Source organism: Malaclemys terrapin, chromosome 1 (genome assembly GCF_027887155.1).
Source record: "Malaclemys terrapin pileata isolate rMalTer1 chromosome 1, rMalTer1.hap1, whole genome shotgun sequence".
In the NCBI taxonomy this organism is placed as follows: Eukaryota; Metazoa; Chordata; order Testudines; family Emydidae; genus Malaclemys; species Malaclemys terrapin.
This window is the reverse complement of record NC_071505.1, coordinates 161,177,668-161,199,966: the sequence shown is the minus strand read 5'-3', so window position 1 is coordinate 161,199,966 and position 22,299 is coordinate 161,177,668.

Here is a 22,299-nt window from a genome sequence, read left to right as displayed (position 1 = left end):
TAGCAGCCACTAAGCATGGTGTGACCATCAAGAAGCCTAGAGGAAGGTTCTGGATCTGTGTCTGATGAAGTGGGCATTCACCCACGAAAGCTTATGCTCCAATACTTCTGTTAATCTTAAAGGTGCCACAGGACCCTCTGTTGCTTTTTACAGATTCAGACTAACACGGCTACCCCTCTGATATTGGCATTTCAACATCCCCAACAGTAATTTTCTGGTCTGAGAAGTAAGTCCCTTCTTGCAGCTGTACACAATCAACTGTATAAAATCAATTTCTAAAGATTAAGTCAATTTGATAGAAGTCGATTTTGTAGTGTAGACATACCCCCCTCTCTCACTTTATTTTATTTTGGTTTTTGAAGAATGGTATCACATCTGTGTCTTTCCTGTAATCTGGTTCCATTGGTGTTTCTCTGGCTTTTTTTTTTTTTTTAAGTATCATCAGTTGAGGAAGTTTATTAGCTAACCTGTTAGCATGCTGGGCTACTGGATGCTGGTATATAATGTGCTGAGTTGTCGTTTGCATGTGTGCATATCCACCCACTCCCTAAGTAATGATGGGCTGTCAGGCCAAGATGAAAAGCCTGGCTAACAGTGAGACTGAAACCAACATAGCTAATCATGCCTTACCAGCAAAAACTATAGACCTGCAAAAACCTTGAGCCACATCTTAGCCTGAGCAGCCAGTGTACCAGAGGAAGGGAGGGATAAAGATGCTTTTGTCACAGCAACAGGCTTAGCCTTTGGTAAATGAGTATTTCTTGAGTATCTATCCCTGAAGCATCATCCCATGTTAGTATTTAGTAACCATTTTCTGGAAAAGGAATTGCCACAATATTTCCATCTGGTACCAGGATAAGGAGACCCCCCAAAAAAATTCCCCTATTTCAATCAGGTGACCATGAATGATATCACTCTGCTGAGGCTAACACAAAAAGATATAGTCCGAATGTTGCTTGAATGCAACCAAAACCCAGGACCATTCACTGCCATGCTTTTGTGTGATTCCAGAATACTTGCTACTGGCTTGGCATGGTAAAGTGTCCTACCGTGGAAGATGAAATAAGGCAGCCCTCCCCAGAAACCTTCTGCAAAGGCTTTCAGGGTATCTCCAGGACATCGTCATGGAGATACAGTGAAGGACTCCCCCTCCATCCCCAGACATGAACAGAGCTTTCCAGTAGCTGTACTGGCCGCGAATGCATCCCAGTTCTTCAGGGCAAATCAAACATTAAACAGTATTGCTTTTAAACCCTGTACTGTAGTTACAAATATGCACTCACCAGAGGCGCCTTCTCTGGCTTCAGGGTCGGGGATCCCACCTTGGGAGGGTATTGGCTCCAGGGTGATGATGAAAAGTTCCTGGCTGCCGGGGAGAACGGATTCACCACTTGCCTGCTGTGCATTCTCCTCCTCCTCATTCGCAAAATCCTCCTCCATGTTGCGTGAGACTCCCCCCTTGCAGGTGTTCACGGACAGTGGTGGGATAGTGGTAGGGTCCCCACCTAGAATGCCAGGAGCTAATCATAGAAGTGGCATGTATGGGTCTCTGACACAAAGCGACCGTTTGCCTCCTTTTGTCTTTTGGTAGGCTTGCCTGAGCTCCTTAACTTTCACGCGGCACTGCTGTGTGTCCCTGTTGCACCTCTGTCCAACATGCCCTGTGAGATTTTGGCAAATACATTTGCATTTCTTCTTTTTGATTGGAGTTCGGCCTGCACAGATGCTTCTCCCCATACAACAATCAGATCCAGTGTCTCCCTTTCGGTCTATGCTTGAGCTCGTTTGCAATTCTGGGGGGACTGCATGGTCACCGGTGCTGCCGCCACACTGACCAAACAGGAAATGAAATTCAAAAGTTCCCGGGGCTTTTCTGTGTACCTGGCTAGTGCATCAGAGTTCAAAGTGCTGTCCAGAGCGGTCACAATGGAGCACTCTAGGATAGCTCCTGGAGGCCAATACCATCAGTTTACATCCGCACTACCCCCAAATTCGACCCAACAAGGTTGATTTTAGCACTACTCCTCTCACCAGGGAGGAGTACAGAAGTCAATTTTAAGAGCCCTTTAGGTTGACGGAACGGGGTTGGTTGTGTGAATGCAGTCATTTTTAAATCGACCTAATGCGGCTAAATTCGACCTAACCCCATAGTGTAGACCAGGCCTAAGTGTGGTATCCCATCAAGTTAAGCCCAATGACACATTAGAGTACAACTACTCTGCTACTCTGTGGCTCTGTAGACTATGGTGATCCTTGGCTACTCTCAAAATTTACCTCCACCTCTTTCTGTCAAGGGCATATTTCCCCCATTGATAATCCACCTTAAGAGATCTTAGGACTTGTTCAGTATTATCTCTCTATGTTCTCTATTTAAGAAAATGATAAGGATATCCTTCCAAGAGATGCTTAGCTTGTCTGGTTAATCATCCTAATTGCATGCCCTGCTCACTGGAATTTTTGGGATTTCACTACATTTACTATACCGGGTTCTTCATAGAACCCCTGCAGTTCCCTGTTAGATCTTCTCTATATATCATTCTCCCTTAACTAGAGCCCAAGGATAACATAATGAAATGAGTCTCAACTCTTCATAGAAATTGCATTGGAATCAAATAGTTCTTTAAGAAACCAAAGTGTGTGTGTGTTCATACCAGAATTTCTTCATAGCTAGACAGGAACGTAGCAAAGGTTAATAATCTTAACTACAAAAAGTGTATTATGTATAGATAACTGTTTTATTTTCTTTTAATGCTCTTCTGTGAAGTATCATAAAGAATGTAAAAAGGGAGAAGACTGCATGTGAGTTCCAAATGAAACCTTTTGGGTGATTATTCAAGGCTGTAGAGGTATAATGTTTCTCATGCTACTTTAGAATTCAGGACATAGTAGCTAATCATCCTTTTCAAGATAAATTGGGGAAAACAACCTTGCCTTTTTAACATTTTCACTAATTCCTTTTTTCTCTCTAAATGCATATGAATGTCAGCTTCAGCTTAACCTACCTAGAGATGCTTGTAATCTCAATGGGCTCTCCTTTTCAGAGAATGTACTTGCATGGTATTTGTACATTCTTTCTGTGTGTTTGTTAACCTTGGATCCGTATTCTGAGGGAAATTTATATAATACTCTTGGACACAAAGAAACCTATATTAAGGAGAGAGATACGTTTTAAGATACTCTGTACAATGTGTCTGAAGTTGAGTACAATGCCAGGATGAGATCTGTGCATAATTCAGCTGTTTGAGTTCAAGGAAGTTTGTGTGTCCCTTCTTTTGGTCTTATTTCACAACATCTTGACTTTGATTTTTTGAGTTCAGCAGTGTTGTCAGCTCTTAAAATTTTATCTAGAGAGTTTCAGTGTTGGATGTGTTTGCATAAAGACTCCGGTTCTGGACTCTTGTGATTTTGGAAAAAATCTGAGCTTTCATTTAAAAATAAGTTTTTCTAGTTTTCATGGTTTCAGGCAGAAGCTGAAAATGTGAACATTGAAGACTCCAGAATCAGAAAACCAATGAAATTGCAAACTTTATTTTTTAAAATCTCAAAATTTTGGATCCTGATTAGCAATATTATGAAAGTATCCAATGACTCAACGCAGCTAAAACTGTTAAGTATCATAAATGTATAAATAAGGAATTGGTTGATTTTTATGATGTAGGAACACAGTTCTATGAGATATTTAAGGTAAGGATCTTCAAGAGCAAAATAGTGGATTTATTTATTTAGATGAAGAAAATAAAGGAAAAAGACAGCATAAAACTTTTGGCCAACTTTGCCCCAATTTGTGACGTGTAGCATGTCCCCCTCTTCCTAAACAGACCACATGCTCTCTCATACAGTCTTGGTGAACCTATTTATGCAAAAGTTTGCCCCTGCCTATCTCCTTAAAACACTGTGGTTAAGATTTTCGAAAGTGACTTATGATTTGGGGTGCCTCAATGTTAAGATATTAAAAGGCTCTGATTTTCAGAATTTGCTGAGTACCTCATCAGGAAACCAGATTCCCTTCAGGTGTGTGCTTGGGCACCCAGACATTGAGACATGCAAAACGACTAGCAGAGCAGCCGCTTTTACCCCTATTAAGACTTGTTGCCCTGTAGTTAACTTTTCAAGTTTTTCTTCTGAACACCAGATTTCTAGTTGTATTGATAATTGTCTTTGTGTGTGTATGAATTGTCTCAATTAATACTGTGCAATTTGGCTAAAAAGGCTACAACCTTCTGTCCTTTGAAACAAATTAAATATTTATAGCTATCAGCTTGAGTCTCCAATTTGCTTTAATTAACTGTGCTGTAGCTCTCAGCTTTCCGCTGATGGAGGAAGCAGCAAAGGCTATGTAAGCATTTTGTTTACACTGTAATTGTGGTTCAAAATCCATCTGCTGACCTTATGGACTACACACTATACCTCACACCAGTCTTTGGCAGCCCCTGTTTTCAGAGTCAGGCCAGTCTGGAGACTCTCTATAGAGATATTCTGGATACACTATCTTCTTTTACTCAGTATTTATTATATTTAACAGTGTGAAATGGGACCTGAAAGACCTTGGTTAATGTTTGTCCAATTTCTGTGCTGATTTTCTAGATCACTTGTGCTGAAGTGCTGATACTTAAACTGTAATACTCCTGGGTGATTCATAAGAGAGTATACGTTTCTCTTATAGCCACAGTAAACTGTAGAAACAATGTTTTTATTTTTCTATACACTGGTAGAAGCACACGACTATTACAGGAAGCTGTGATATATCAGAAAGTAACCCATCTATATTGCTAAATTGGCCCCGAAATTGATGTGTAAAGGAAGATGATCCTATGGTCATGTATGGATTTACGTAGCGTGTCTTTGCATGCAATGCCCCATCTACTCCTCATAGGGCTTGTCAGGACTGAGATCCCCACTTTGAACTTTAGGGTACAAATGTAGGGGCCTGCGTGAAAAACTTCTAAGCTTAACTACCAGCTTAGCTCTGGTTCGGCTGCCACCATCAATGGATTCCCTCCCTGGGAAGCCTTGAAAAACCCTCACCAAATCCCTGGTGAAAACAAATCCAAAACCCCTTGGATCTTAAAACAAGGAGAAATTAACCATTCCCCTCCTTCCTCCCACCAACTCCTGGTGAATCAGTTCCAACCCCCCCCTGGGATCTACAACAGGGAGAAATTAACCATCCCCCCTCCTTCCTCCCACCAACTCCTGGTGAATCAAGATCCAAAACCCCTTGGATCTTAAAACAAGGAGAAATTAACCATTCCCCTCCTTCCTCCCACCAACTCCTGGTGAATCAGTTCCAACCCCCCCCTGGGATCTACAACAGGGAGAAATTAACCATCCCCCCTCCTTCCTCCCACCAACTCCTGGTGAATCAAGATCCAAAACCCCTTTGGATCTAAAACAAGGAAAAATCAATCAGGTTCTTAAAAAGAAGGTTTTTAATTAAAGAAAAAGGTAAAAATCATCTCTGTAAAATCAGTATGGAAATTAACCTTACAGGGTAATCAAACTTAAAGAGCTCAGAGGACTCCCCTCTAGTCTCAGGTTCAAAGTACAGCAAACAAAGATAAACACTCTAGTAAAAGGTACATTTACAAGTTGAGAAAACAAAGGAAAACTAACACGCCTTGCCTGGCTATTTACTTACAAGTTTGAAATAGGAGAGGCTTGTTTAGAAAGATGTGGAGAACCTGGATTGATGTCTGGTCCCTCTCAGTCCCCGAGAACGAACACACTCCCAAACAAAGAACACAAAACAAAAGCCTTCCCCCCCCAAGATTTGAAAGTATCTTGTCCCCTTATTGGTCCTTTAGGTCAGATGCCAGCCAGGTTACCTGAGCTTCTTAACCCTTTACAGGGAAAAGGATTTTGGAGTCTCTGGCCAGGAGGGCTTTATAGTACTGTACACAGGACAGCTATTACCCTTCCCTTTATAGTTATGACAGGGCTACTTCATTTGGTCAAGAGAATGCACACAGAGGTGAACATGCCCAGATAATGCCTGCTAGCTAACATGTTGTAGGCATCAGTGAATGTCCAGTGATCAAAAGTTTTGGAGCAGGAGAAGCAGTAATAGTCATAAAATAGCTTATTCTTCTGAGGGGGCGTGCTATGTCATGCAGTACACAAGAAAAAAACATGTACTTTTGGTCTGAATGGTTGTGATTGTAGTTTAAGTAAAAAAAAAAAAAAAAAAAAAAAAAAATGAACAGCATATCCTTGAGGAGAGTACAGTCTGTAACGTGTCTCCCTAACATATGGCATCAACTCAACCTTACAATGCCAGGTGCTTAGAAATGTAAAGGAATAGAACAAGGAAAAAACAAATCTCTAGCAGTTCTATAGCTACCTACACCATATGTGGGGGTGGAGGAGAGGCAGTAGCAAGCTCTTCTCTGTTGTAGGAAATGGGGAAAGTAGGAAGATTGGGGATTGACTTGACATGTCATTATTGTAACATGCTTTATGGGGACTAAAAAACAACACATTTGCTAGTCTTGTAACTTTCTCCTTTTTTTGATTGGGCCAGAGAGGGGAAGGAGTTATCATTGGAGCAGTCAGAAGAAGTCAAGAGACTAACCTAGGGTAGTGGAACATTTCAGTCCTGATCGGCGTTGGCAGCAGTTTGAAAGAGGGCCGAGAAGCAAGATAGATTCATAGATTATAAAGCCAAAGGGATCACCTTCTGTTTATTCAGCTAAATAGACTGAGCTCCTTGAACTACCATAAGGCAGGTTTATTAATCTTTAATTATTCTCTTGGCTCTTCCCTGCCCCCTCTTGAATGCCAAATAAATAGGAAATATAACCTCAGACATGTTAAGTTCCAGTGCTGAGCACCATGTGTTGGCAGGCCCTCTGCTGAATCAGTATCTTGGGGCTTTTCTTCAATAGGTACCTGGGTGAAAAGATGCTCCTACAGCTGTTGGACTTAAGTTTTTCCTTTCAACTCCAGCACCATGCAAGACAGCACCCAGACTTGGGTTGATCTAACAGAGAAGAGATGTGGGACCTTCTCAAAACTATTTTGATATCATGCTGCTCTTGGCATTGGTTCACCAGAGAGAGCCTTGGCAACCATGCCAGTTAGCTGCTTTGCTTTAAGCAGATATCTCTTTCCAATTTTATCAGACCATGGACAGCCCCCTTTTAGCAGTTGAACTTGGTGCAGTTCACTACCCTAACACTTAATTTATTTTACTCTGGGCAGCAAGAACCCACCACTCGCCACCCTATACTTCCTGCACCAGCCACCTTTATAAAAGTCACATCTCTACATACAACTAACCTTAAACCATCCAGCATTCTTTTAAGCCATTGCACCCACAGGTCTAAGCCAATTGGATGGGCTTGGTTCGGCATCAAACAGCTCATTGGTATGGGCACATGGTCCATTGTTCATGGAGGGACAATTGAAATGGTTAAACATGATCACCATAATCAGATGTGAAAAAAATGGAGCGAATAGTATATGTCCCAAAAATACATTTTTTTCAAGGTATCAAAGTTATTTGCAAATTCAGGTCTAATTTGAGAATAGTTTTGAATGCAAAAATGAACAAAAAAATTCTGAAGCATCAAAACAGTTTATTTCAACGTTTTCTGAATGAACACCGTTGATGTTTTGTTTTGAAAGATGTTGATTGGAATTGACACATTCAAAACATTTCTATCCAAACAATTTCAATTCTAGCAAACCATTTTTTTCTGAGTTTTTTTTTCTTTTCCGGGTGATATACCAAATTGAAAAATCACTTATTTGCTCAGCTCCACATATAATATTCATTGGATGTTGTTGTTTCCACTGAAGTCAAAAGTTCAGCTATTTATCTGTGGGTTTGACATCAGATTCATTGACTCATGAAAAGAGGCCTGAGTGAGATTTCCAATTTTTCAACCAGAAATTCCAGAAACTATTAGTTGCACAGTGTTACAGTACTTCTAGTTTGTGTAAAACAAGAAGTGAAAATGGTTGAAGGGGGGAAAGAGAACCAAACTCTCTTACCAAAGAGGCTCAAAGCTTGAGCAAATGCTTCTATTGTTTTTTTCTATGAATTGGTTTGACGGAACAATGGGTCCAAATCTACTTATACTTTGCTGTTCAGATCCTATGGCAAACTTCAGTACTTAATCCCACGTATGTGCTAGCCATTCTTTTAAAGTAGATCTTTAAGTATTGAGCACTCACACTGTCATTAATTTCAAAGAGAAATGTCGATTACCACAATATTCTTGCTTAGGCCACTGGCCAAATGACACTTTTTCTGTTCAAATTACCTTTTCGTTTGGTGAAATAGCAGAAAAATGTACTATAATGTAGATCAATTGCCTGTAAATGTTCATAAAACTCTGTATTATATTGCTTTATTGTGTCAATGGTTTTCAGTTCATTTCTCTCCCTTTCACAACCTAGAACTGCACCTAGTGTAATGCCTTTATCTTTTAACTCCCCACATAACTTACCTATAGCCCTGGATTGGAAGTGTTTGGTGTTATACACAGCTGTAGTATTTGAAATAATAAATATGTTCATTACTTAGGTATTGATCTTAAGAGATACCAGTTAAGCTAAATCTTTTCTTGTTTGCCTGGTGAATTTCAATATTCATGGAACATGCCAAATGGCATCAATTGAAACTGAAGCCTGATACTCACCCAAGAAGAACATCAGAGTGACCAGCAATGCTAGCTCTGTCCATTTCCTGCTTCTAATGCATTTCAAACCAGACCACTAGCAATCATCTTGACGGTATTGAAGATTTTAGTCTCTAGCCTCTATTTAATATTTGGTCTTTTTACTGGAGCTGACAATTATATACCCTAAGAAGTGGACTGAAGCCACCAGTTCTTTCCATAGGTCACTGAGTAGCTGCTCATTACTGATCTGGTTTTGTTTCAGAATAAGCTAGTAGTGACAGGCTTCATATCCCATTAATTCCAGGGCTGTGTTAAATCTTTTTGTTATAATTGTTTTTGAATTATTACATATCTTCACTTCAAGCGTTTGATCACTCATTGAAGGGTGTGTGTGTATGTGTATATACACATATATAATAAACTACCTGTTTTTTTTGTCTCTCTTGCAGTAGGTTAGGTAAACTGAATATCCTCACTCTTATTTTGAGAGGTTTTACTAAGTCAGCTAGCCAATCAGATGGGTAATTACTTAGATTTCCTTTTTAAACTAGAAAAACAAGTATTTTGTTAAACTTGTTTCCAGTGGGACAAAATATTTCAACTATAAAGAGGCCATGCAAGGAATTATGCCATCAGTCTTTGCTATCATCTTGGTAGTACAGCCAGGTCAGTATTTTGCCCGAGAATTCCAAGGCAGCATGTCTCAAATATTTTGATCTGCTATGTACATAAAGGCAGAAAAATCATCCCACAACCTACTATATACCGTGATCCACAAAGGATTGTGGGACTCTGAACATGGAGAGAATGGTGGGAGGATTTGTGCTGGTGAGGAGGCTACTGGTAGGGAGGGGGCAGGTTTTTGTAGGGGGATTTTGTTTGGGGTCTTTTTTGTGGGGGGCGGGACGGGGATGTAGTCACATGTGGGCTGCAGGTGATTCCTACTCCCCCTGTGTGCTCATCACACAGTGCCACTTCACTTGACTCTTGTGGTCCCTTCTACCCCTTTGATTCTATGATTCAGGAAGCTGTAAATTTGGCTCAATGACTCCATAAATGCTGAATCTCTAGCTGTGAAGCTTGGCTGCATGGGCTGGGCCTGCTGCACTCATCTCCTCCTGTCGTACAGAGTCACCTGGAGCAGTGCTGACATGGTCTTGGAGTTAAAAATGCATTTAGATGCACTGGGTGAGTGCATCTCACCTCTCACATCAGGTTGTTTCAGGTTCTCTGCAGACCAAAGCAGACATCACTGCATCAGTTAAACTCAGCTCACATTTGCAAACTATTCTTTGCAACAATGAGGGACAGAAACTTCTTTTAAAAATGAAAGATCTGAGATAATGATGTGTTCACCTGACACCAGAAACTGAGGTTCTAGACATGGGCCGGTAGTATTTATATCTTAATCCAGCCTTGCTCCTGTTGGATTCTACTAATTGACGGGATTTAACTGCTTTCTCATCCAGTGTGAATCTTCCACCATGCCTTCACATGTAATCTGCTTCCAGACCCAGCCTCAGTAGTTGCTCTGAGGAATGTGTAAAGATACAGGAAGTGGTGCCTGTGATTATATAGGTATCGTGCTTCTCTTTGAGTCACTATTGAACCAGTGCCCTCTAGGGTGGCCGAGGTCATAGTGCTGTTGGAGGTTCCATTTTTGCTAATAGCATATAAAAGTGAAGAACTTGTATTACTTGTTGTCATTAAAGGTTTCATGGCTGTGGTGAGGCATAGTACCTCTTTATGGTACAGTCTGGAGCTCACAGCCAAGACAGTCCGGGTCCAATCAAGGGGCCTGCCCCGCCTTTGGGGTTGGGCTATATAGACAGGAAAAGGAAGCTGAGCAAAAGATGGGACTAGAATCCACATTGGCTATTACAGGTTACAAGCCCCTCATGCTTCAGATCACTAGCCTTTATTTTTCTCTCTCTAAGTTTGGTAGCTCTGAGGCAAGGGCTTTATGAACTGGGTTAAGTGGCCCCTGCCCTGACCTGACACCTAAGGCAAAGGGAGAAAGTCTGCCTGCCTCCTAGAACAATCAGAGAAACTGGAACTCTGTCAGCCAGGGTTGGCTTGGAGGCCTTCTGAAAGAGACATGTTTTTTTGTTACTGTTTTGACTTCTTCCTGTGTAGCTCTTATCCAATGTTACTCTTGGAAGTGTAGATTTGTTAATCTTGTTACCCAGGGCATTTTTTAATTTTCTCTAATTAAATTGTCCCCATTTAAATAAGCTGAAAAATTTCAGCTTCGGTTTCACTTGAGTATGAAATGACTTGCTTTAGTCTGTCTGGCAATGTTGCTTTTTGTTGCTGAGTCATTGGAGCACTACACTTCTGAAATTGGCTGCATTGCAGTGAAGGGACAAGTTATTCCTGTCTATAGTTTTCTATCAGGGCTCGTTTACATGACACTTTAGTCCACACCAGTGGGACGTAAATTTTAGTCTGCACCAGTGTGTCACATACTAACTGGCCCATGTGAACCCTAACAGTTCTCTAGGGCACGTTAATGTAGTTGCGCCCACCCCCCCCTTTGTTTTAAAAATATGTATTACGCTTTGCATCTTTACAAAGCATTACTAGAAACATCTACAAAATTTAGTTTTCAGTCAGCAGGATGTCTGACATTGAAATGACATGTGAAGTTTAATTGCCTGTGTTTGCACATACTTGTGCATATTTATTCTGCGGGTGGTGTTCATTTGGCATATGCAGATTGGCAGTGCAAGAGACTTTTAAAGAGATGGGGAGGTTAAATAAGGACTTGCAGCACATAAAGGAAAAACTTATTCAGCTGAGGTTAACCATGTATCCAACAGCATGTCATTTAATTAACCTTAAAGATTCATTTATAAATGTCACGATTATAAATTTGTACTTGAAGGTCACAAATTCTAATTCTTGTTTGAGGTTTGACTGTACTTGATACATATGTTTAATACTAAAACCACAGATTAACACTCTGGCTTGTATCCATAAGGTATAGCTGGGACACTAATCATAATAAAAAAATTGTATCTTTTGGCACAAATATTGGGAATGAAAACAGTGCTTTTATGATCTGGTTATTACAAACAAGCAAATTATATTAGACCATATGTCATCATAAACTGGATAGGCTGGGTTGCTTTTGGAATGCATGCAGATGTATATAAAACACTTGTTGAATATTGTTTTAAAATTTAATGTATTGCTAATTAAAACCTATTGGGACAAACTCAGATGTTATGTGTGAAGTGGTTAAAAAAATAGCTCATCAGATTCACTGAGACACAATTAGACTCTTAGACCTAATAACTACAACCTACTGGAAAATGTTCTTCCCCTCCTCCCCCCAACCTTGTGAAAAATTTAAACTTTGTCAATGAAAAATCCAAAATTGGAAAACTTCTAGTGAAAATCAAACCTTTGAAATCCTGCCATGGGAGTTGTAGTTTGGGTGTCCCCATTCTCTTATGTGGAACCAGGCTCCCCAACTGGACTACATCTCCCATGGCACATCACACTCTCCCATCTTGCACTGCATCATGGGAGATGTAGTCTGTCATGCAGTGCATCATGGGAGATTAGTCTGGCTGGGGAGTCTGGCCCATAGAAGAGTGTGGGTGAGTGGGGAAGAAGTACCCATAGTATAACTCCCATGAGGCACCACAAAGGCATTTCTGAATCAATATGTGCAGTTTCAATATGAAATGCTTTGGTTTTCAATATATTTTTTAACTAGAAGTCAGTATTTTCTACTGAAAGCAGATACTTTTTGTGAGAATTTTTGTTTAGTCAAAACAATTTTGATAAGTTTTTGTCCAGCATTACTAATGACGAATGAATGAATATAAGAATCTAACTGGCATTTTGAGGAGCCCAGAAATAAAATGTTGGTTAAATTAGGCAGTAGGGTACTTCAAGAAGTTTAATGTAAACTTTTTTCCTTTTAGTTGCTTTACCTACTACACTTCTCCTCCAGCTTTTAAGTGTGTGAGCTACACCAACATAGCTACTCTTAAATTCTCTGGACCAAATTAGTAAGTATTGTGTAATTCCCATATTGGTAAGTAGGTGTAAGCCTAAGGGAGTATAAGCAGGTGTGGTGTATATTTTGGGGAGAGCTGAAAAAAGACTAAGTTACCATAATTTAGTTTCCTTCTAGCTAGGCACTTGTTTCTCTGTTTGGTCCAATGGCATTAGCGACATGCTATGTTTTCACTTGTTTTAGAATGCTCTGCAAAGTTCCATTAGTTGGGTTTAGTTTTCAATTAACTTTAACTTGTGTGTTTAGTAAATTCTCTGGACAAGTCATTTTTTCAAATATTGCATTATTCTCTCATGATATTAAAGCACAAAATTAAGTTTTAATTACAAATGCAAAGCTTGAGGTTAAAATATTGGAAATTGGGCACTTCAAGCTAGAGGGCTGACTAAAAGAGACCTGAGTTTTGTTGTTCTCCAGAGGTGATGGTTTCATAAATTTTAGCATTAAGGAGGACACAATTACAACCCCTGAGAGCAATGAGTTATTTGTCCTGAACAGAAGACAAATGTATGTAATTGAAGTCAAGAGAAGTTGTCTTTCCATTAAGTGAGGCAGACTTGCATCTACTTTAATCATAGAAGACATGAAATCTTGATACAACCACTCATGGCCAACCCTTTCTTTATTTTGTTCCACAGAAGGAACAATTTCCTGTAGCCATTTGAGGGAAGGGAAAAACAACAAGGGCAATTTTAAGTATTGCTTTTGAGTTTTGTTCATTCTCAAATCTGCCTTTGCAATCTAAACTTTAAAATGGCTGTGGGGGCTTCATGTTCTTTTTGAGAAGCAACTCTGAAATGGCAACTGGAATTTCAAGGCTCTCTGGGCCCTTGAAATGCCCTGTACTTAATCCCAAGTGGTTGCACTGCTCTTGAAGTTACTGCATTTTGTTCATCAGTAATTCTCACACAATGGTGAGTCTGCTGTTCAGATAATGCCTAGTTCCTCTAGGTTTCCTACCAACTTCTTTTTCAGCATAATCTACCTCTAAGTAAATGTAGAATTCACCTATAATAATAATCTGGTGTGTATTTAAGAAACCACAAATATCAGCGAACAACCTTAATAAGACATAAAACTTCTCTATATGCATTGGTAGAGGTCTCCCAGAAGAGAATATATTTCACAAGAAAACGGGCAAACCTGCCAACTTCTCTTAGATTAGAAGCACAATCAGTGGGAATGTTCCGCTGAGTGCACACAAAGATATCAAAGATAACACTTCATCTTATGATGAAGCATTGCCCTTTCTCCAAAGTAATATCTAATTATGAATGCTTTGCCCAAGAATAGCTGCATTGAGCCAGTGTGTTTCATACCCTTTTTTTAAAGGGTCCTATACTTTTAGTCTAACCGCTCAGGAAAAGGAAGAGATAATACAACCTTAATGCTGCTTTTTATCATAAATTGAGTAAAGGACAAACATTATTATGCTTCCTTAACATGAAAGCTAAAAGGTAAAGCTTGGTTATTAATATTCTACAAAAAATCATACAGAGGAACATATGATCGCCATGGCACCAATGACACACCTTTAATCTAATTCTGCTTATGTCCAGTAAACATTATGGGACAAATCCAATCTGGTGAAAATAGATTTAAGGCTTGTCTACACCAGACAGCAATGTGCACTATGGGGGTGGGATTTCCAAAGCTCACTAAGGTGTTGCACATTAAGTGGTCCGTGCAGATCCTGCTGATGAGAATGAACAGTTCCTAGTGTGCTTTAATGTAATGCTCTTTCAAACATAGAATAGATCGAACTGAGGGACTCGGCTGAAATCTGGGTTTTGGTTCAGGGCCACCTTTAGTAATAAAACAAACAGGTGTAAGTGCATACATTTTGGAAATTGCTTAATATAAATATTTCACCTCTTTTTTTTTAAAGTAATAATTTACTAGACTCCAGACTTAAGGCTTTCTCTGAGTGTGTTTTGGAAGTACAAATGCTCTGATTTGCACAACAGAAAGAGAGGGATAATTGCTTTCCTTTATCAAAGTCATGTTGTTGTTTTCTGAAAGCATGGGCCTTGCATTTCCTATTTTGCCTGTTCTGTATATCAGCCTTTGTGGGGAGGAACATAGTGGCTTACACTCACATTTGTAGCAGTTATTGAGACTTTAAATGTATTATCTGGAAAGTTGCAAGCCTTTTGTCATCACTACAGCCATCACATCCAGTTTGCCAGGCCTCATGCTTATTCACTCCCATTAGTCAAGAAAACTTTTAAAACTTCAAACTTGAACAACAGTGTTGAGCACTACTGCCTTACGGCATATTCAGTCCTTCTTTCTCCAGAGCTGAGATGTATGGCTGCCAACAGTACTTTAAACAATCACCATTTTGATCAGACATAGTCCATGGCTAACTCTCTGGAAAACAAACAAGCTAGAGGCATCATCTCTTGTATTATTCAAGATGGGACACTTGTAACACTTGAGAGCCTATTTTGTTTTTTTTCCCCCCCTGCAGGTGTTGAGCCCCTGCAATTGATAAAAACTTCATCGAGAGCCATGGATGATCAGTATCTTGGAAAATGAAACTATTATATTACTTGCCAAATGACCACTGGACTCATGATCTGAGCCAAAACAAGATCAGGCTTTGCTTTTCAATAGCCATACAGAACAATAGGGGGAAGCGTTTGGGATCGCTCTGTGCCAAACATCTTATGTAGCTGCCTCGACAATATTGGCACTCCTAAATGGAGATAGCTATTGGTCTTCAAGTGCTGAACATATCCAATTAAGAGATTGCTGAGTTACTCTTTTGTGGGACTCCTAATCTGCAAACACTTTTCTAATCAATATCTGCTTCTATTCAATATTACCACAAGGTGATTTCATTCTGCCAGCCTAGAGTCAGACATGGAGCAGTATCTTGACAGGAAAGATTGCTATACACAGGAAAACCTAGTTCTGCTCCTTAATACCAAGGCTGGGATAGCAAGTCTCAGGTCACTACCCAGTCTTCTTATAAGGCCTCTTTAACATGATGTAATAGGATTATCCAGCCATACAGATGAACCAGTTAACATGTACCCACTTTGGAAAAGATGTTAACATTAGGCTAAGCTCTAAATTTCTTACTCAAGCCAAAATCTCATCCTGTCCATCTTCACGAAGGGGTAGTGCCCCATGGGTTCCCTACTTTATGCAGAAGTGGGTCACTCATTTTATTAATTCACTATCATTTTCTCTTTTCTCTGGATTCTAGGGAAGACTTTCTTGACCACTGTGTCCAGTTCTAGCTGTCCCATGTCAAAAAGGATGTAGTGCATGGACATGGCTTCCATATGAGGAGAGACTAAAAAGATTCGGGCTACTTATCTTAGAAAAGAGATGACCAAGTGGGGGATATGATAAAAGTCTATAAAATCATGAATGCTGCAGAAAACATGAATAGGGAAGTGTTGTTTACCCTTTCTCACAATACAAAAACCAGGGGTCACCCAATGAAATTAATAGGCAACAGGTTTAAAACAAACAAGAGGAAGTATTTTCTCACTCAACACATAACTAACCTGTGGAATTCATTGTCCTGGGATGTTGTGATGGTCAAATGTATAATTGCATTCAAAAACATGTACATAAGGTCACGGAGGATAGGTCCATCAATGGCTATTAGCCAAGATTGTCAGGGAGGTGACCCTAAACCTCTGATTATCAGAAGCTGGGAGTGGAATGGGTGGATCACTCCATAATTGCCATGTTTTATACACTGTCCCTGAAGCTCTGGTACAGGCCACTGTCAAGAGACAGTATACTGGGGCTAGATAGACCATGTTTTCCTATCGTCAGGGGGTGGCTCCAGGCACCAGCCCAGCAAGCAGGTGCTTGGGGAGGCCAAGGGGAAGGGGCGGCACGTCGGGCTGTTCAGTGGCAATTCGGCAGTGGGTCCCTCTCGGAGAGAAGGAAGCGTCGCCGAATTCCCACCAAAGAAGAAAGCGGCGCGATGGAGCTGCTGCTGGAGTGCCACCGATCGCGATTGCAATCGTGGCTTTTTTTTTTTTTCCTCCGCCGCTTGGGGTGGCAAAAACCCTGGAGCCGGTCCTGCCTATCATTGAGCATCAAAACCCACAAGGCTCATGGGCGCCTGGAGTACAAAAGTCCATGTGTCCTGCAGGACAGGAAAGGACAGGAATGTCTGTTGCAGGAAATTCAATGGAATTTTTACGGTTTGCTACATCACACAAGGTGCTTTGCATTGTACAAGGTGAACTGAAGAATCTCTTTAGAGGATGTACCATTCACATACAGTGGGTCTGCCTCATTTATACTGTATGTCAGTGCTCTGTCTGTGACTCATTCTAAACATCCATAGCTGATTTACAGTACATTTAAAACAAGCTTTTCTATTTGTAATTTTTCCCAAACTCATCAGTATTTAAAGTGCACATATTAAAAAAGATTGATTTACAGATGGACCAAACCTGTATAATTATGTGCCTATTGGCTTCCTTCTGTTTGATGGCAGTAGAAAAATTGTCCTAATAGACAAACTGCTAATTGATATCTAAGGTAATAAATCACATTAATCAGAAAAATATCATTGCTCTATGTCAATATAGAAAATCTAGAAAGATAATGCAGTAAGGAGGACCACTTTCTGCTGATGCTGGCATCTTCAGCCACCTCCTCTCTCTGCTAGCACAGAAGTGGAGAATATGTCCCATATACTTTTTCTTAAGTGTCTCCCTTGAATCTATTCAGTTCTAAAAAATCACATTATGTTTTACAATGAGACCTAATGGCTAAAATAAAAGCATCTGGGCCACATACCTGAAACCAAGCTATCTTTGTTGTTGTTGTTGTTGTTATAATAATGGCAGTCTATATTTAATATCTGTCAGATGTGTGATAGCTTTAAGAATGTGGCTCAGTTATTGATTATAACTGGATTGTGAAGTTGGACTCCAAGTTTTCTTTTCTTCTAGCTTGCCATAGGTCACTGTGTTAATTTGGGCGAGTCATATGACCTCTCTGAATCAGTTGGCTCCTCAGGAAACTTAATATAAACCTTGCCTTCATAACAGGGGTATTGAGGCTTAATTATTGTTTGTGAAGCATATTAAGAACGCCGGACAAAATGTGCCATTTAGGAACAGACTGTCCATCTTCAGACTTTTTTATGGCTGGGCTTCTTGTTCTAAGTGGAGTGTTTCTTAGTTAGTGATGTTTTCCTGTGCTTTCAGCAGGCACTTCAAACCCTAGCTAAAATGGCTGAATAGTGAATAGCTGACTGTTAACCCAAATAATTTGCTCTCTCTGTATACATGAAATAGGCAATGGGGGGAAAAAACAAAAAGGGGAAAATAGCTTGCTTGGTTATAAAAAAAAAAAAAATTAAGTGGCTATCACTGCCTATCATGCTTCCTGCTGAAATGGGGACTCCCTTACCCTGGTAATTTGTTAGTGTCAAGACTATTATCTGCTGTCCCCACCATCCGCTCAGCTTTTCTAGACCAATTACGTTGCTGGAGAGCTCTGCCGGCATGTCTTCCATGGACTGGCTATAGCCTAATACGCAAACATAAATATGTGATCACGTCAGTGTAAATTCTTAGCACCATTTATTTTAATACTTGGAATGGGAAAGTTTACAGCTTTATAATTTCAGCTTCATTCTGCTGCTTTAATTAAAATCAATAATTGTCACCTTGGTAATGGATGGCCTTCCAAGGCAAGAGACATGGCCTTGTTCAGAGGGAATTGGAGAGGGAGATCAATGGAACGATATAAGATCATGAATCTCTAGGCTGCGGGGATGTGTGATGTCAAGGTCTTTAAAAATGAAATTCTAACAGGATTACTACTGGGAGAGGAAAAGATGAAAGGCAGAAAATAATACTTTAAAATGAGTGACACTATAACGAGTAACTGTCTTTCACTAATATAGTTCAGATGTCAATGGTGAGCTCACTTCCCAAGGGCAAAACCTGTCTTTTGAAGATGCCACCTTGCCAAATTGGAGGTGTAAGAGCACAGAAAATGGCAGATTTTGTAATACCATTTCCTTAATGGAAGTCACAGCAGTCATTTCACACACTGCTCCTGCTGTTTGTGACTTGTTCATTTAAAAATTGGATAATCTTTTTAACTAAAAAAATCTATCAAAAGGATGAATTGATTGGAATTGCCTCTGGATAAAATTGGAGGAAATAGGTAAGATATTGTTTATTTAATGTGTTGTACATTACAAACACAAAGACAAGTTCACTGTCCCCAATTTGTAACTTAATCTTGATGTGAATGAGACACCATTGCACTGGTAGACTGTATGTATGAAGGGATTCTACCAAATGCATCTTATAAACAAATAAGCTATCTTTCTTAGTCTGGATCTTATTGGAAGCTCAAATGAATCTGTTGAAGTCACACAAACCACTTCCTTTCCCTTCCTTCACATTCCGCTCCGAGACTCTATGGTTCTCTCATTATTCTATTTCCTCATTCCATAAATCAAGGGTGAAGTTAATGGGGCTACTTTCACGGGAAAGGACTATTTGCTTTAATTTTTTGAAGGATCAAGGAGCTAAAGTACTAGAGTTACCTCCAGAATTGTGCTTGTTGTCCTCTCCAGAGCGGTGAAGGGCTCTTGTGGGATGAAAAAAGGAACATTTAACTTCCTATTGAAATGGCCATACAGCAACCAGCACAGAATTTCTGGTTTAGCTGCAGAACTTATTTCAGATGCACATGGAGAACATATTTTGACTGAAGTTTTGTCCTAACTCTGTTTAAAGTGAATGCTAGAACAACAAGAAAAACTATTGTATAGAGTAAATTATCATAACTCGTTCTTCCATCTAATGCTTAGCTCTAGTGCTATCTTGAGGTCTCTCCTCCCACAATGTTGTTTGTCCTTGCTTTTGCATGGAGTGTGTGTATTTATACTGCTCTTTATTAACCACAGCTCTCAGCCGATATAAACCTGAATGCCAGGCTAGTCAGACATGAGTCTTTCACAGGTCAGTAGTGTTACTGAAAACATTAAAATGAGGAGGAAAAGAGGTAGAAAAACAAGTAGGGTTTGAAAAATTACTATTGGCTTAAAAAGCTTGCCACGTAACCAAAGAAAACTAAGGCCATGCCAATATTGCTAAATAAAAAGTATTCATTGTTTGTGCTCAGACCACCTTGTTCTACATCCTGCTTAAATGAGGTTCAAAATGTCAATTCCTTTCTGTTGCTAAAGAGCAAATATTGAAGGACTATTACAAATTCTCAGGGGAAATAGATGAAGCTACCAGTTGTTTAGATAATTTAGCTCCCCATCATTCTCAAAATATAGTGAAATGGGAATATGCACAAAACAAAAACTGACTGCCCTAGAAAATTTCTTAGTGTAAGTTGTTTATAGAATGTTAGACGTGCCCACAGTTTCCTTGTCAGTCACCAGATGATGCTGTTGCAGTTGGTCCTGCTAGTTCTACTTAAGTTCTAGGAGTTAAGTTAAACTGAAAAGCTTGCCAAAAATCTGTTCTCTGTTGCCTTAATCTCTGTCTCTCTTACTTGTATTTGACTAGTTATACTCATGTAAGCAGACAAAACAAGGAGGACCCAGACTATTTTCAGGAAGACAGGAGAAGGAAAACCTTGGGCAGGGGAAGATATTCTGTTGGGAAAACTCCATGTGCATGGCCCTTAGTTGGGTTTGGCTTGCCACATAGTTGCTTGATATGAATTGAAGTCTGTTCAGCAAGTATCTCAGAAGGGGCCAAAGGAATAGAGTTTTTACTGCTAGTGTGGTTTAAGCAGAAGAGAGTAGTAGTGAAGGAACATAAACCCTGGCTTCTTTTCTCTTAAGCTCTATAGTTTATGCCATTTTTTGTTCATATAGAAAACATATAATTTTCAAATTAATCTTCTTGTTTTTCATTTTTTTAAACTGACCTAGATCAAGGAAAAAAACGTGACCTCACTGGCCTGTCTCCTCTAATTATTCAAAAATAGGCAGAGCATGGGCAACAGTAGAACAAGCTTGTCTGTAGATTCATAGATTCATAGATTCTAGGACTGGAAGGGACCTCGAGAGGTCATCGAGTCCAGTCCCCTGCCCGCATGGCAGGACCAAATACTGTCTAGACCATCCCTGATAGACATTTATCTAACCTACTCTTAAATATCTCCAGAGACGGAGATTCCACAACCTCCCTAGGCAATTTATTCCAGTGTTTAACCACCCTGACAGTTAGGAACTTTTTCCTAATGTCCAACCTAGACCTCCCTTGCTGCAGTTTACTGTACTACACTACCAATAGAGTAGATGGAAATCTCAGAATCAATCTTCTATAAAGGGGTTAGGGACGTGTTTTGTTAAAAGTGAGTGACAGGCTTTGTCTAGGATAATTTGCCTGCCAATTTAAAAATGGTTATCAAGTGGAATTTTGACATTTAGATCCTCAAACTTGCCTATAAGAACGTCCACCAAAATTCACCAGAAAAGTTTGATATACTAACAACGCATACACAAATTTGTCAGCAAAATCAAACTGTTTAGCATAATTCCTTTTTCAGTTTATTAAAACTGAAATGAGAAGACGCTCATCATGGTTTTAACACACATTGAACCCTAATATTCCACTTTTTATTGCATTTAGTCATCCATTTATTATAATATTAGAAATATTAATAAACAGAAGTTAGTTGTCCTGTTGTATGTGAACTGATCTTAATTTCTTGTATGCTTAGTATTTGTTTTTTTAGCACACAGTGCTTTGTAGTTAGAATAAAATTAACATAAAAGTGCTTATTCTTTTGCTGCTCATTACCAGGCACTAGTATGGAGACAGGCCCACTACACAAATCCAATACTTCCTCCTCCAAATACAGTGAGTTGGAAAGAGGAAGTTGGAGTCTGATGCCACAGCTCGTGTCATTGCTACCAATACCAGCAGACTTCATGGAGGCAATATTCTGTGACTGCACAACAGGGTGCAGAATTTAGTGATGCAGGTGCAGGACAGCACCAATTGTTTGTACAGAAGCATGCAAATGTAGAGAAATGGAAAAATTTTGTATCCAATGTACCTTAGTGCTTAAGGTCAGTATTATCAAATAAGTAGATTTATGATAATAAATGACTTAAATAAGATATTGATTCAATCTGATAGCATATACCAAAGTTTATTGAAATAGTACAACATTAATACGTGTACTTGTGTGCATTGAAATGCTGACTTAATGTTTAGTCAAGAAAATATTTTCATTTGTTTTAAGAACAGGTGTTTGAAGATTGGGTTGTATTTCTGGTAGTTAAATCAGCTTGCATATTTTTGTTTCAAGGTGCTAGTGCTCAAGTTATACATGCCATGTAAACATGCACTTTCATGGTATTAAAAGGTGTTAAAATATTTCTAGTACCCCTTGCAAATAAGAAACTGAAATTCACTAGCTTTATAAAAAGGGCTGTGCATATTATATCATCACTTTTATTACATTCTACAGCTCATTGAGATCCAAATGAAGTATGCTAATCCTAAATGAAAAGGAAATAAAGATTTACACTTCAGCAATTTCCCTGTGTTAATTTGTTATCTTTGTAGAGGCCTTTAAACACAGTATAAAGCATTGGTTCCCAAACTTTTTGGCATCACACCCCATTTTTAATTTTCAAGAAACCCTGATGCTCCCCAC